The sequence below is a fragment of the Pseudophryne corroboree genome, chromosome 8 (genome assembly GCF_028390025.1).
Source record: "Pseudophryne corroboree isolate aPseCor3 chromosome 8, aPseCor3.hap2, whole genome shotgun sequence".
NCBI lineage: Eukaryota > Metazoa > Chordata > Amphibia > Anura > Myobatrachidae > Pseudophryne > Pseudophryne corroboree.
This window is the reverse complement of record NC_086451.1, coordinates 376,517,031-376,530,407: the sequence shown is the minus strand read 5'-3', so window position 1 is coordinate 376,530,407 and position 13,377 is coordinate 376,517,031. Positions and strand designations below refer to the sequence as shown.

The 13,377-nt window shown below is 42.1% G+C and overlaps 3 non-coding genes across 3 annotated transcripts; all 3 read left to right on the top strand.

The window, feature by feature from the left end:
• The first annotated feature begins 11,151 nt into the window (after positions 1 to 11,151).
• Positions 11,152 to 11,224, top strand: TRNAR-UCG (transfer RNA arginine (anticodon UCG)). Its single transcript has one exon. It is a non-coding gene; the product is annotated as a tRNA-Arg (tRNA).
• A 673-nt stretch (positions 11,225 to 11,897) lies between these two features.
• TRNAR-UCG (transfer RNA arginine (anticodon UCG)) lies at positions 11,898 to 11,970 on the top strand. The gene has a single exon. It is a non-coding gene; the product is annotated as a tRNA-Arg (tRNA).
• A 663-nt stretch (positions 11,971 to 12,633) lies between these two features.
• TRNAR-UCG (transfer RNA arginine (anticodon UCG)) lies at positions 12,634 to 12,706 on the top strand. The gene has a single exon. It is a non-coding gene; the product is annotated as a tRNA-Arg (tRNA).
• The last annotated feature ends 671 nt before the right edge of the window (positions 12,707 to 13,377 follow it).

Genomic DNA, 13,377 nt, shown 5'->3' with positions numbered 1-13,377 from the left:
AAATCAGAACAAATACAGCTCAAAGTAAAATATCTCAAAACCTTTGTTCTTTAAACTATTTAGCAAACTTTGTAGATTGCACAGCAGTCAATGTATCTTTAAGTTGATTTAAGGTTTCTCAAAATTCTAGGCTTGGGTATTGTGGAATACTAAACATTATTATTTTCTTTCAGAATCAATAACTAAAATTATTGTTGGATCAAAGTTTGTCATCTAAGTGTATATATTTTTAGATAAAGATAACATCTTATGTTTGGATTATAATAATGAAATCAGATCAGACATGATTCAAAGTGAAGAATCTCTAACTGTTTGGTCTTTAAACTATGCAAAAAAATGGTGAACTGCTCAATCAGATAGTGATGTCACTCAGGTGCTAAAAGGGAGGGGTAATTCTGTGAAGGAAAAAACAATGGTTCCCTAATGCACACTGAGTGAATAATATTCCTACATAATAGTCAGATAATACGGAGATCTTGGTTGCGTATATCTGCAGATATAGGGTTAAGCCCCCAGGCCGATCGACAAGGCCACTCCATCACTGGGGGTCCCTAATATTAGGTATGGGTCCGGGGTGCAGGACCCCATAATGTCGGCACAGGTCGGCCACCCCAGGTCAGCACACAGGTGAGAGTTAATAGGGTTAATAAGAAGCACAGAAGTGCTATGTGAGTGGTGTGATTAAAATAATACAAAAATATATACAAAGTGATAGGGAAACTCATAAGTGTTAATAAAGTGTTAGGGTGTGCCGACCTGAAGCAGCCCAGCGATACCGACACAGGGGCCACCACACCCCACACCCACCCCATAAATAATTCCAAATATGTCTGGGTTGAATTCCCAGTGTAAGGCCACATGGTAATGGCTCCTACAGCATCTGAGAGCCAGCTTACCTGGGGATACCCCTGACTTCCCCCTATGGCAGTCTAGAGTCAGCAATCCCTCCTAATGCTGACCCGTTCATGCCTCTCAATACAATGCAAAAAAATGGTGAACTGCTCAATCAGATAGTGATGTCACTCAGGTGCTAAAAGGGAGGGGTAATTCTGTGAAGGAAAAAACAATGGTTCCCTAATGCACACTGAGTGAATAATATTCCTACATAATAGTCAGATAATACGGAGATCTTGGTTGCGTATATCTGCAGATATAGGGTTAAGCCCCCAGGCCGATCGACAAGGCCTCTCCGTCACTGGGGGTCCCTAATATTAGGTATGGGTCCGGGGTGCAGGACCCCATAATGTCGGCACAGGTCGGCCACCCCAGGTCAGCACACAGGTGAGAGTTAATAGGGTTAATAAGAAGCACAGAAGTGCTATGTGAGTGGTGTGATTAAAATAATACAAAAATATATACAAAGTGATAGGGAAACTCATAAGTGTTAATAAAGTGTTAGGGTGTGCCGACCTGAAGCAGCCCAGCGATACCGACACAGGGGCCACCACACCCCACACCCACCCCATAAATAATTCCAAATATGTCTGGGTTGAATTCCCAGTGTAAGGCCACATGGTAATGGCTCCTACAGCATCTGAGAGCCAGCTTACCTGGGGATACCCCTGACTTCCCCCTATGGCAGTCTAGAGTCAGCAATCCCTCCTAATGCTGACCCGTTCATGCCTCTCAATACAATGCAAAAAAATGGTGAACTGCTCAATCAGATAGTGATGTCACTCAGGTGCTAAAAGGGAGGGGTAATTCTGTGAAGGAAAAAACAATGGTTCCCTAATGCACACTGAGTGAATAATATTCCTACATAATAGTCAGATAATACGGAGATCTTGGTTGCGTATATCTGCAGATATAGGGTTAAGCCCCCAGGCCGATCGACAAGGCCTCTCCGTCACTGGGGGTCCCTAATATTAGGTATGGGTCCGGGGTGCAGGACCCCATAATGTCGGCACAGGTCGGCCACCCCAGGTCAGCACACAGGTGAGAGTTAATAGGGTTAATAAGAAGCACAGAAGTGCTATGTGAGTGGTGTGATTAAAATAATACAAAAATATATACAAAGTGATAGGGAAACTCATAAGTGTTAATAAAGTGTTAGGGTGTGCCGACCTGAAGCAGCCCAGCGATACCGACACAGGGGCCACCACACCCCACACCCACCCCATAAATAATTCCAAATATGTCTGGGTTGAATTCCCAGTGTAAGGCCACATGGTAATGGCTCCTACAGCATCTGAGAGCCAGCTTACCTGGGGATACCCCTGACTTCCCCCTATGGCAGTCTAGAGTCAGCAATCCCTCCTAATGCTGACCCGTTCATGCCTCTCAATACAATGCAAAAAAATGGTGAACTGCTCAATCAGATAATGATGTCACTCAGGTGCTAAAAGGGAGGGGTAATTCTGTGAAGGAAAAAACAATGGTTCCCTAATGCACACTGAGTGAATAATATTCCTACATAATAGTCAGATAATACGGAGATCTTGGTTGCGTATATCTGCAGATATAGGGTTAAGCCCCCAGGCCGATCGACAAGGCCTCTCCGTCACTGGGGGTCCCTAATATTAGGTATGGGTCCGGGGTGCAGGACCCCATAATGTCGGCACAGGTCGGCCACCCCAGGTCAGCACACAGGTGAGAGTTAATAGGGTTAATAAGAAGCACAGAAGTGCTATGTGAGTGGTGTGATTAAAATAATACAAAAATATATACAAAGTGATAGGGAAACTCATAAGTGTTAATAAAGTGTTAGGGTGTGCCGACCTGAAGCAGCCCAGCGATACCGACACAGGGGCCACCACACCCCACACCCACCCCATAAATAATTCCAAATATGTCTGGGTTGAATTCCCAGTGTAAGGCCACATGGTAATGGCTCCTACAGCATCTGAGAGCCAGCTTACCTGGGGATACCCCTGACTTCCCCCTATGGCAGTCTAGAGTCAGCAATCCCTCCTAATGCTGACCCGTTCATACCTCTCAATACAATGCAAAAAAATGGTGAACTGCTCAATCAGATAGTGATGTCACTCAGGTGCTAAAAGGGAGGGGTAATTCTGTGAAGGAAAAAACAATGGTTCCCTAATGCACACTGAGTGAATAATATTCCTACATAATAGTCAGATAATACGGAGATCTTGGTTGCGTATATCTGCAGATATAGGGTTAAGCCCCCAGGCCGATCGACAAGGCCTCTCCGTCACTGGGGGTCCCTAATATTAGGTATGGGTCCGGGGTGCAGGACCCCATAATGTCGGCACAGGTCGGCCACCCCAGGTCAGCACACAGGTGAGAGTTAATAGGGTTAATAAGAAGCACAGAAGTGCTATGTGAGTGGTGTGATTAAAATAATACAAAAATATATACAAAGTGATAGGGAAACTCATAAGTGTTAATAAAGTGTTAGGGTGTGCCGACCTGAAGCAGCCCAGCGATACCGACACAGGGGCCACCACACCCCACACCCACCCCATAAATAATTCCAAATATGTCTGGGTTGAATTCCCAGTGTAAGGCCACATGGTAATGGCTCCTACAGCATCTGAGAGCCAGCTTACCTGGGGATACCCCTGACTTCCCCCTATGGCAGTCTAGAGTCAGCAATCCCTCCTAATGCTGACCCGTTCATGCCTCTCAATACAATGCAAAAAAATGGTGAACTGCTCAATCAGATAGTGATGTCACTCAGGTGCTAAAAGGGAGGGGTAATTCTGTGAAGGAAAAAACAATGGTTCCCTAATGCACACTGAGTGAATAATATTCCTACATAATAGTCAGATAATACGGAGATCTTGGTTGCGTATATCTGCAGATATAGGGTTAAGCCCCCAGGCCGATCGACAAGGCCTCTCCGTCACTGGGGGTCCCTAATATTAGGTATGGGTCCGGGGTGCAGGACCCCATAATGTCGGCACAGGTCGGCCACCCCAGGTCAGCACACAGGTGAGAGTTAATAGGGTTAATAAGAAGCACAGAAGTGCTATGTGAGTGGTGTGATTAAAATAATACAAAAATATATACAAAGTGATAGGGAAACTCATAAGTGTTAATAAAGTGTTAGGGTGTGCCGACCTGAAGCAGCCCAGCGATACCGACACAGGGGCCACCACACCCCACACCCACCCCATAAATAATTCCAAATATGTCTGGGTTGAATTCCCAGTGTAAGGCCACATGGTAATGGCTCCTACAGCATCTGAGAGCCAGCTTACCTGGGGATACCCCTGACTTCCCCCTATGGCAGTCTAGAGTCAGCAATCCCTCCTAATGCTGACCCGTTCATGCCTCTCAATACAATGCAAAAAAATGGTGAACTGCTCAATCAGATAATGATGTCACTCAGGTGCTAAAAGGGAGGGGTAATTCTGTGAAGGAAAAAACAATGGTTCCCTAATGCACACTGAGTGAATAATATTCCTACATAATAGTCAGATAATACGGAGATCTTGGTTGCGTATATCTGCAGATATAGGGTTAAGCCCCCAGGCCGATCGACAAGGCCTCTCCGTCACTGGGGGTCCCTAATATTAGGTATGGGTCCGGGGTGCAGGACCCCATAATGTCGGCACAGGTCGGCCACCCCAGGTCAGCACACAGGTGAGAGTTAATAGGGTTAATAAGAAGCACAGAAGTGCTATGTGAGTGGTGTGATTAAAATAATACAAAAATATATACAAAGTGATAGGGAAACTCATAAGTGTTAATAAAGTGTTAGGGTGTGCCGACCTGAAGCAGCCCAGCGATACCGACACAGGGGCCACCACACCCCACACCCACCCCATAAATAATTCCAAATATGTCTGGGTTGAATTCCCAGTGTAAGGCCACATGGTAATGGCTCCTACAGCATCTGAGAGCCAGCTTACCTGGGGATACCCCTGACTTCCCCCTATGGCAGTCTAGAGTCAGCAATCCCTCCTAATGCTGACCCGTTCATACCTCTCAATACAATGCAAAAAAATGGTGAACTGCTCAATCAGATAGTGATGTCACTCAGGTGCTAAAAGGGAGGGGTAATTCTGTGAAGGAAAAAACAATGGTTCCCTAATGCACACTGAGTGAATAATATTCCTACATAATAGTCAGATAATACGGAGATCTTGGTTGCGTATATCTGCAGATATAGGGTTAAGCCCCCAGGCCGATCGACAAGGCCTCTCCGTCACTGGGGGTCCCTAATATTAGGTATGGGTCCGGGGTGCAGGACCCCATAATGTCGGCACAGGTCGGCCACCCCAGGTCAGCACACAGGTGAGAGTTAATAGGGTTAATAAGAAGCACAGAAGTGCTATGTGAGTGGTGTGATTAAAATAATACAAAAATATATACAAAGTGATAGGGAAACTCATAAGTGTTAATAAAGTGTTAGGGTGTGCCGACCTGAAGCAGCCCAGCGATACCGACACAGGGGCCACCACACCCCACACCCACCCCATAAATAATTCCAAATATGTCTGGGTTGAATTCCCAGTGTAAGGCCACATGGTAATGGCTCCTACAGCATCTGAGAGCCAGCTTACCTGGGGATACCCCTGACTTCCCCCTATGGCAGTCTAGAGTCAGCAATCCCTCCTAATGCTGACCCGTTCATGCCTCTCAATACAATGCAAAAAAATGGTGAACTGCTCAATCAGATAGTGATGTCACTCAGGTGCTAAAAGGGAGGGGTAATTCTGTGAAGGAAAAAACAATGGTTCCCTAATGCACACTGAGTGAATAATATTCCTACATAATAGTCAGATAATACGGAGATCTTGGTTGCGTATATCTGCAGATATAGGGTTAAGCCCCCAGGCCGATCGACAAGGCCTCTCCGTCACTGGGGGTCCCTAATATTAGGTATGGGTCCGGGGTGCAGGACCCCATAATGTCGGCACAGGTCGGCCACCCCAGGTCAGCACACAGGTGAGAGTTAATAGGGTTAATAAGAAGCACAGAAGTGCTATGTGAGTGGTGTGATTAAAATAATACAAAAATATATACAAAGTGATAGGGAAACTCATAAGTGTTAATAAAGTGTTAGGGTGTGCCGACCTGAAGCAGCCCAGCGATACCGACACAGGGGCCACCACACCCCACACCCACCCCATAAATAATTCCAAATATGTCTGGGTTGAATTCCCAGTGTAAGGCCACATGGTAATGGCTCCTACAGCATCTGAGAGCCAGCTTACCTGGGGATACCCCTGACTTCCCCCTATGGCAGTCTAGAGTCAGCAATCCCTCCTAATGCTGACCCGTTCATGCCTCTCAATACAATGCAAAAAAATGGTGAACTGCTCAATCAGATAGTGATGTCACTCAGGTGCTAAAAGGGAGGGGTAATTCTGTGAAGGAAAAAACAATGGTTCCCTAATGCACACTGAGTGAATAATATTCCTACATAATAGTCAGATAATACGGAGATCTTGGTTGCGTATATCTGCAGATATAGGGTTAAGCCCCCAGGCCGATCGACAAGGCCTCTCCGTCACTGGGGGTCCCTAATATTAGGTATGGGTCCGGGGTGCAGGACCCCATAATGTCGGCACAGGTCGGCCACCCCAGGTCAGCACACAGGTGAGAGTTAATAGGGTTAATAAGAAGCACAGAAGTGCTATGTGAGTGGTGTGATTAAAATAATACAAAAATATATACAAAGTGATAGGGAAACTCATAAGTGTTAATAAAGTGTTAGGGTGTGCCGACCTGAAGCAGCCCAGCGATACCGACACAGGGGCCACCACACCCCACACCCACCCCATAAATAATTCCAAATATGTCTGGGTTGAATTCCCAGTGTAAGGCCACATGGTAATGGCTCCTACAGCATCTGAGAGCCAGCTTACCTGGGGATACCCCTGACTTCCCCCTATGGCAGTCTAGAGTCAGCAATCCCTCCTAATGCTGACCCGTTCATGCCTCTCAATACAATGCAAAAAAATGGTGAACTGCTCAATCAGATAGTGATGTCACTCAGGTGCTAAAAGGGAGGGGTAATTCTGTGAAGGAAAAAACAATGGTTCCCTAATGCACACTGAGTGAATAATATTCCTACATAATAGTCAGATAATACGGAGATCTTGGTTGCGTATATCTGCAGATATAGGGTTAAGCCCCCAGGCCGATCGACAAGGCCTCTCCGTCACTGGGGGTCCCTAATATTAGGTATGGGTCCGGGTTGCAGGACCCCATAATGTTGGCACAGGTCGGCCACCCCAGGTCAGCACACAGGTGAGAGTTAATAGGGTTAATAAGAAGCACAGAAGTGCTATGTGAGTGGTGTGATTAGAATAATACAAAAATATATACAAAGTGATAGGGAAACTCATAAGTGTTAATAAAGTGTTAGGGTGTGCCGACCTGAAGCAGCCCAGCGATACCGACACAGGGGCCACCACACCCCACACCCACCCCATAAATAATTCCAAATATGTCTGGGTTGAATTCCCAGTGTAAGGCCACATGGTAATGGCTCCTACAGCATCTGAGAGCCAGCTTACCTGGGGATACCCCTGACTTCCCCCTATGGCAGTCTAGAGTCAGCAATCCCTCCTAATGCTGACCCGTTCATGCCTCTCAATACAATGCAAAAAAATGGTGAACTGCTCAATCAGATAGTGATGTCACTCAGGTGCTAAAAGGGAGGGGTAATTCTGTGAAGGAAAAAACAATGGTTCCCTAATGCACCCTGAGTGAATAATATTCCTACATAATAGTCAGATAATACGGAGATCTTGGTTGCATATATCTGCAGATATAGGGTTAAGCCCCCAGGCCGATCGACAAGGCCTCTCCGTCACTGGGGGTCCCTAATATTAGGTATGGGTCCGGGGTGCAGGACCCCATAATGTCGGCACAGGTCGGCCACCCCAGGTCAGCACACAGGTGAGAGTTAATAGGGTTAATAAGAAGCACAGAAGTGCTATGTGAGTGGTGTGATTAAAATAATACAAAAATATATACAAAGTGATAGGGAAACTCATAAGTGTTAATAAAGTGTTAGGGTGTGCCGACCTGAAGCAGCCCAGCGATACCGACACAGGGGCCACCACACCCCACACCCACCCCATAAATAATTCCAAATATGTCTGGGTTGAATTCCCAGTGTAAGGCCACATGGTAATGGCTCCTACAGCATCTGAGAGCCAGCTTACCTGGGGATACCCCTGACTTCCCCCTATGGCAGTCTAGAGTCAGCAATCCCTCCTAATGCTGACCCGTTCATGCCTCTCAATACAATGCAAAAAAATGGTGAACTGCTCAATCAGATAGTGATGTCACTCAGGTGCTAAAAGGGAGGGGTAATTCTGTGAAGGAAAAAACAATGGTTCCCTAATGCACACTGAGTGAATAATATTCCTACATAATAGTCAGATAATACGGAGATCTTGGTTGCGTATATCTGCAGATATAGGGTTAAGCCCCCAGGCCGATCGACAAGGCCTCTCCGTCACTGGGGGTCCCTAATATTAGGTATGGGTCCGGGGTGCAGGACCCCATAATGTCGGCACAGGTCGGCCACCCCAGGTCAGCACACAGGTGAGAGTTAATAGGGTTAATAAGAAGCACAGAAGTGCTATGTGAGTGGTGTGATTAAAATAATACAAAAATATATACAAAGTGATAGGGAAACTCATAAGTGTTAATAAAGTGTTAGGGTGTGCCGACCTGAAGCAGCCCAGCGATACCGACACAGGGGCCACCACACCCCACACCCACCCCATAAATAATTCCAAATATGTCTGGGTTGAATTCCCAGTGTAAGGCCACATGGTAATGGCTCCTACAGCATCTGAGAGCCAGCTTACCTGGGGATACCCCTGACTTCCCCCTATGGCAGTCTAGAGTCAGCAATCCCTCCTAATGCTGACCCGTTCATGCCTCTCAATACAATGCAAAAAAATGGTGAACTGCTCAATCAGATAGTGATGTCACTCAGGTGCTAAAAGGGAGGGGTAATTCTGTGAAGGAAAAAACAATGGTTCCCTAATGCACACTGAGTGAATAATATTCCTACATAATAGTCAGATAATACGGAGATCTTGGTTGCGTATATCTGCAGATATAGGGTTAAGCCCCCAGGCCGATCGACAAGGCCTCTCCGTCACTGGGGGTCCCTAATATTAGGTATGGGTCCGGGGTGCAGGACCCCATAATGTTGGCACAGGTCGGCCACCCCAGGTCAGCACACAGGTGAGAGTTAATAGGGTTAATAAGAAGCACAGAAGTGCTATGTGAGTGGTGTGATTAGAATAATACAAAAATATATACAAAGTGATAGGGAAACTCATAAGTGTTAATAAAGTGTTAGGGTGTGCCGACCTGAAGCAGCCCAGCGATACCGACACAGGGGCCACCACACCCCACACCCACCCCATAAATAATTCCAAATATGTCTGGGTTGAATTCCCAGTGTAAGGCCACATGGTAATGGCTCCTACAGCATCTGAGAGCCAGCTTACCTGGGGATACCCCTGACTTCCCCCTATGGCAGTCTAGAGTCAGCAATCCCTCCTAATGCTGACCCGTTCATGCCTCTCAATACAATGCAAAAAAATGGTGAACTGCTCAATCAGATAGTGATGTCACTCAGGTGCTAAAAGGGAGGGGTAATTCTGTGAAGGAAAAAACAATGGTTCCCTAATGCACCCTGAGTGAATAATATTCCTACATAATAGTCAGATAATACGGAGATCTTGGTTGCGTATATCTGCAGATATAGGGTTAAGCCCCCAGGCCGATCGACAAGGCCTCTCCGTCACTGGGGGTCCCTAATATTAGGTATGGGTCCGGGGTGCAGGACCCCATAATGTCGGCACAGGTCGGCCACCCCAGGTCAGCACACAGGTGAGAGTTAATAGGGTTAATAAGAAGCACAGAAGTGCTATGTGAGTGGTGTGATTAAAATAATACAAAAATATATACAAAGTGATAGGGAAACTCATAAGTGTTAATAAAGTGTTAGGGTGTGCCGACCTGAAGCAGCCCAGCGATACCGACACAGGGGCCACCACACCCCACACCCACCCCATAAATAATTCCAAATATGTCTGGGTTGAATTCCCAGTGTAAGGCCACATGGTAATGGCTCCTACAGCATCTGAGAGCCAGCTTACCTGGGGATACCCCTGACTTCCCCCTATGGCAGTCTAGAGACAGCAATACCTCCTAATGCTGACCCGTTCATGCCTCTCAATACAATGCAAAAAAATGGTGAACTGCTCAATCAGATAGTGATGTCACTCAGGTGCTAAAAGGGAGGGGTAATTCTGTGAAGGAAAAAACAATGGTTCCCTAATGCACACTGAGTGAATAATATTCCTACATAATAGTCAGATAATACGGAGATCTTGGTTGCGTATATCTGCAGATATAGGGTTAAGCCCCCAGGCCGATCGACAAGGCCATTAAATATATTTCTCAGTTTGTTTAAGGTTTCTCAAACTTCTTGAATGGGGTATTGTAGAATACTAAACAATATTAGTTTTATTCAGAATTAATAATTGAAATTATTGTTGGATTAAAGTTTGTCATCTCTGTGTAAGATTATCCAAAACAGTTGTCTCAAAGAAAAAAAACAAATGAAGATGAAATATTTTTTAAGGAATATAATAATGAAATCAGAACAAACACAGCTCAAAGTAAAATATCTCAAAACCTTTGTTCTTTAAACTATTTAGCAAACTTTGTAGATTGTACAGCAGTCAAAGTATCTTTAAGTTGATTAAAGGTTTCTCAAAATTCTAGGCTTGGGTGTTGAGGAATACTAAACATTATTATTTTCTTTCAGAATCAATAATTAAAATTATTGTTGGATCACAGTTTGTCATCTAGGTGTATATATTTTTACATAAAGATAACATCTTATGTTTAGATTTTAATAATAAAATCAGATCAAACATGATTCAAAGTGAAGAATCTCTAACCCTTTGGTCTTTAAACTATTCAGTAAACTTTGTAGATTGCACATCAACCATTAAATATATTTCTCAGTTTGTTTAAGGTTTCTCAAACTTCTTGAATGGGGTATTGTAGAATACTAAACAATATTAGTTTTATTCAGAATTAATAATTGAAATTATTGTTGGATTAAAGTTTGTCATCTGAGTGTAAGATTATCCAAAACAGTTGTCTCAAAGAAAAAAACAAATATGTTTTTTACTTGAATCGTTATGTTACTATACTTTCTTAGGCATTAGTATATTGACAAACAGTGACCAAGTGGCCTAATGGATAAGGCATCTGACTTCGGATCAGAAGATTGAGGGTTCGAGTCCCTTCGTGGTCATTGGATTCAATGTTATTTGTTTATACTGTATTTTTTTCATTAAGATGAAATATTTTGTAAGGAATATAATAATGAAATCAGAACAAACACAGCTCAAAGTAAAATATCTCAAAACCTTTGTTCTTTAAACTATTTAGCAAACTTTGTAGATTGCACAGCAGTCAATGTATCTTTAAGTTGATTTAAGGTTTCTCAAAATTCTAGGCTTGGGCATTGTGGAATGCTAAACATTATTATTTTCTTTCAGAATCAATAATTGAAATTATTGTTGGATCAAAGTTTGTCATCTAGGTGTATATATTTTTACATAAAGATAACATCTTATATTTGGAATATAATAATGAAATCAGATCAAGCATGATTCAAAGTGAAGAATTTCTAACCCTTTGGTCTCTAAACTATTCAGTAAACTTTGTAGATTGCACATCAACCATTGCATATATTTCTCAGTTTGTTTAAGGTTTCTCAAACTTATTGAATGGGGTATTGTTTAATACTAAACAATATTAGTTTTATTCATAATTAATTTTTGAAATTATTGTTGGATTATAGTTTGTCATCTGAGTGTAATATTATCCAAAACAGTTGTCTCAAAGAAACAAAACAAATATGTTTTTTACTTGAATCTTTATATTACTAAACTTTCGTAGGCGTTAAGCTTTGGGCAGACAGTGACCACGTGGCCTAATGGATAAGGCGTCTGACTTCGGATCAGAAGATTGAGGGTTTGAGTCCCTTTGTGGTCATTGGATTCAATGTCTCTTGTTTATACTGTATTTTTTTCATTAAGATGAAATATTTGGTAAGGAATATAATAATGAAATCAGAACAAACACAGCTCAAAGTAAAATATCTGAAAACCTTTGTTCTTTAAACTATTTAGCAAACTTTGTAGATTGCAATGTATCTTTAAATTGATTTAAGGTTTCTCACAATTCTAGGCTTGGGTATTGTGGAATACTAAACATTATTATTTTCTTTCAGAATCAATAACTAAAATTATTGTTGGATAAAAGTTTGTCATCTAGGTGTATATATTTTTACATAAAGATAACATCTTATGTTTGGATTTTAATAATGAAATCAGATCAAACATGATTCAAAGTGAAGAATCTCTAACCCTTTGGTCTTTAAACTATTCAGTAAACTTTGTAGATTGCACATCAACCATTAAATATATTTCTCAGTTTGTTTAAGGTTTCTCAAACTTCTTGAATGGGGTATTGTAGAATACTAAACAATATTAGTTTTATTCAGAATTAATAATTGAAATTATTGTTGGATTAAAGTTTGTCATCTGAGTGTAAGATTATCCAAAACAGTTGTCTCAAAGAAAAAAATAAATATGTTTTTTACTTGAATCGTTATGTAACTATACTTTCTTAGGCATTAATATATTGACAAAGAGTGACCACGTGGCCTAATGGATAAGGCGTCTGACTTCGGATCAGAAGATTGAGGGTTCGAGTCCCTTCGTGGTCATTGGATTCAATGTTATTTGTTTATACTGTATTTTTTTCATTAAGATGAAATATTTTGTAAGGAATATAATAATGAAATCAGAACAAACACAGCTCAAAGTAAAATATCTCAAAACCTTTGTTCTTTAAACTATTTAGCAAACTTTGTAGATTGCACAGCAGTCAATATATCTTTAAGTTGATTTAAGGTTTCTCAAAATTCTAGGCTTGGGTATTGTGGAATACTAAACATTATTATTTTATTTCAGAATCAATAACTAAAATTATTGTTGGATCAAAGTTTGTCATCTAGGTGTATATATTTTTACATAAAGATAACATCTTATGTTTGGATTATAATAATGAAATCAGATCAAACATGATTCAAAGTGAAGAATCTCTAACCCTTTGGTCTTTAAACTATTCAGTAAACTTTGTAGATTGCACATCAACCATTAAATATATTTCTCAGTTTGTTTAAGGTTTCTCAAACTTCTTGAATGGGGTATTGTAGAATACTAAACAATATTAGTTTTATTCAGACTTAATAATTGAAATTATTGTTGGATTAAAGTTTGTCATCTGAGTGTAAGATTATCCAAAACAGTTGTCTCAAAGAAAAAAACAAATATGTTTTTTACGTGAATCTTTATATTACTATACTTTCTTAGGCGTTAATCTTTGGACACACGG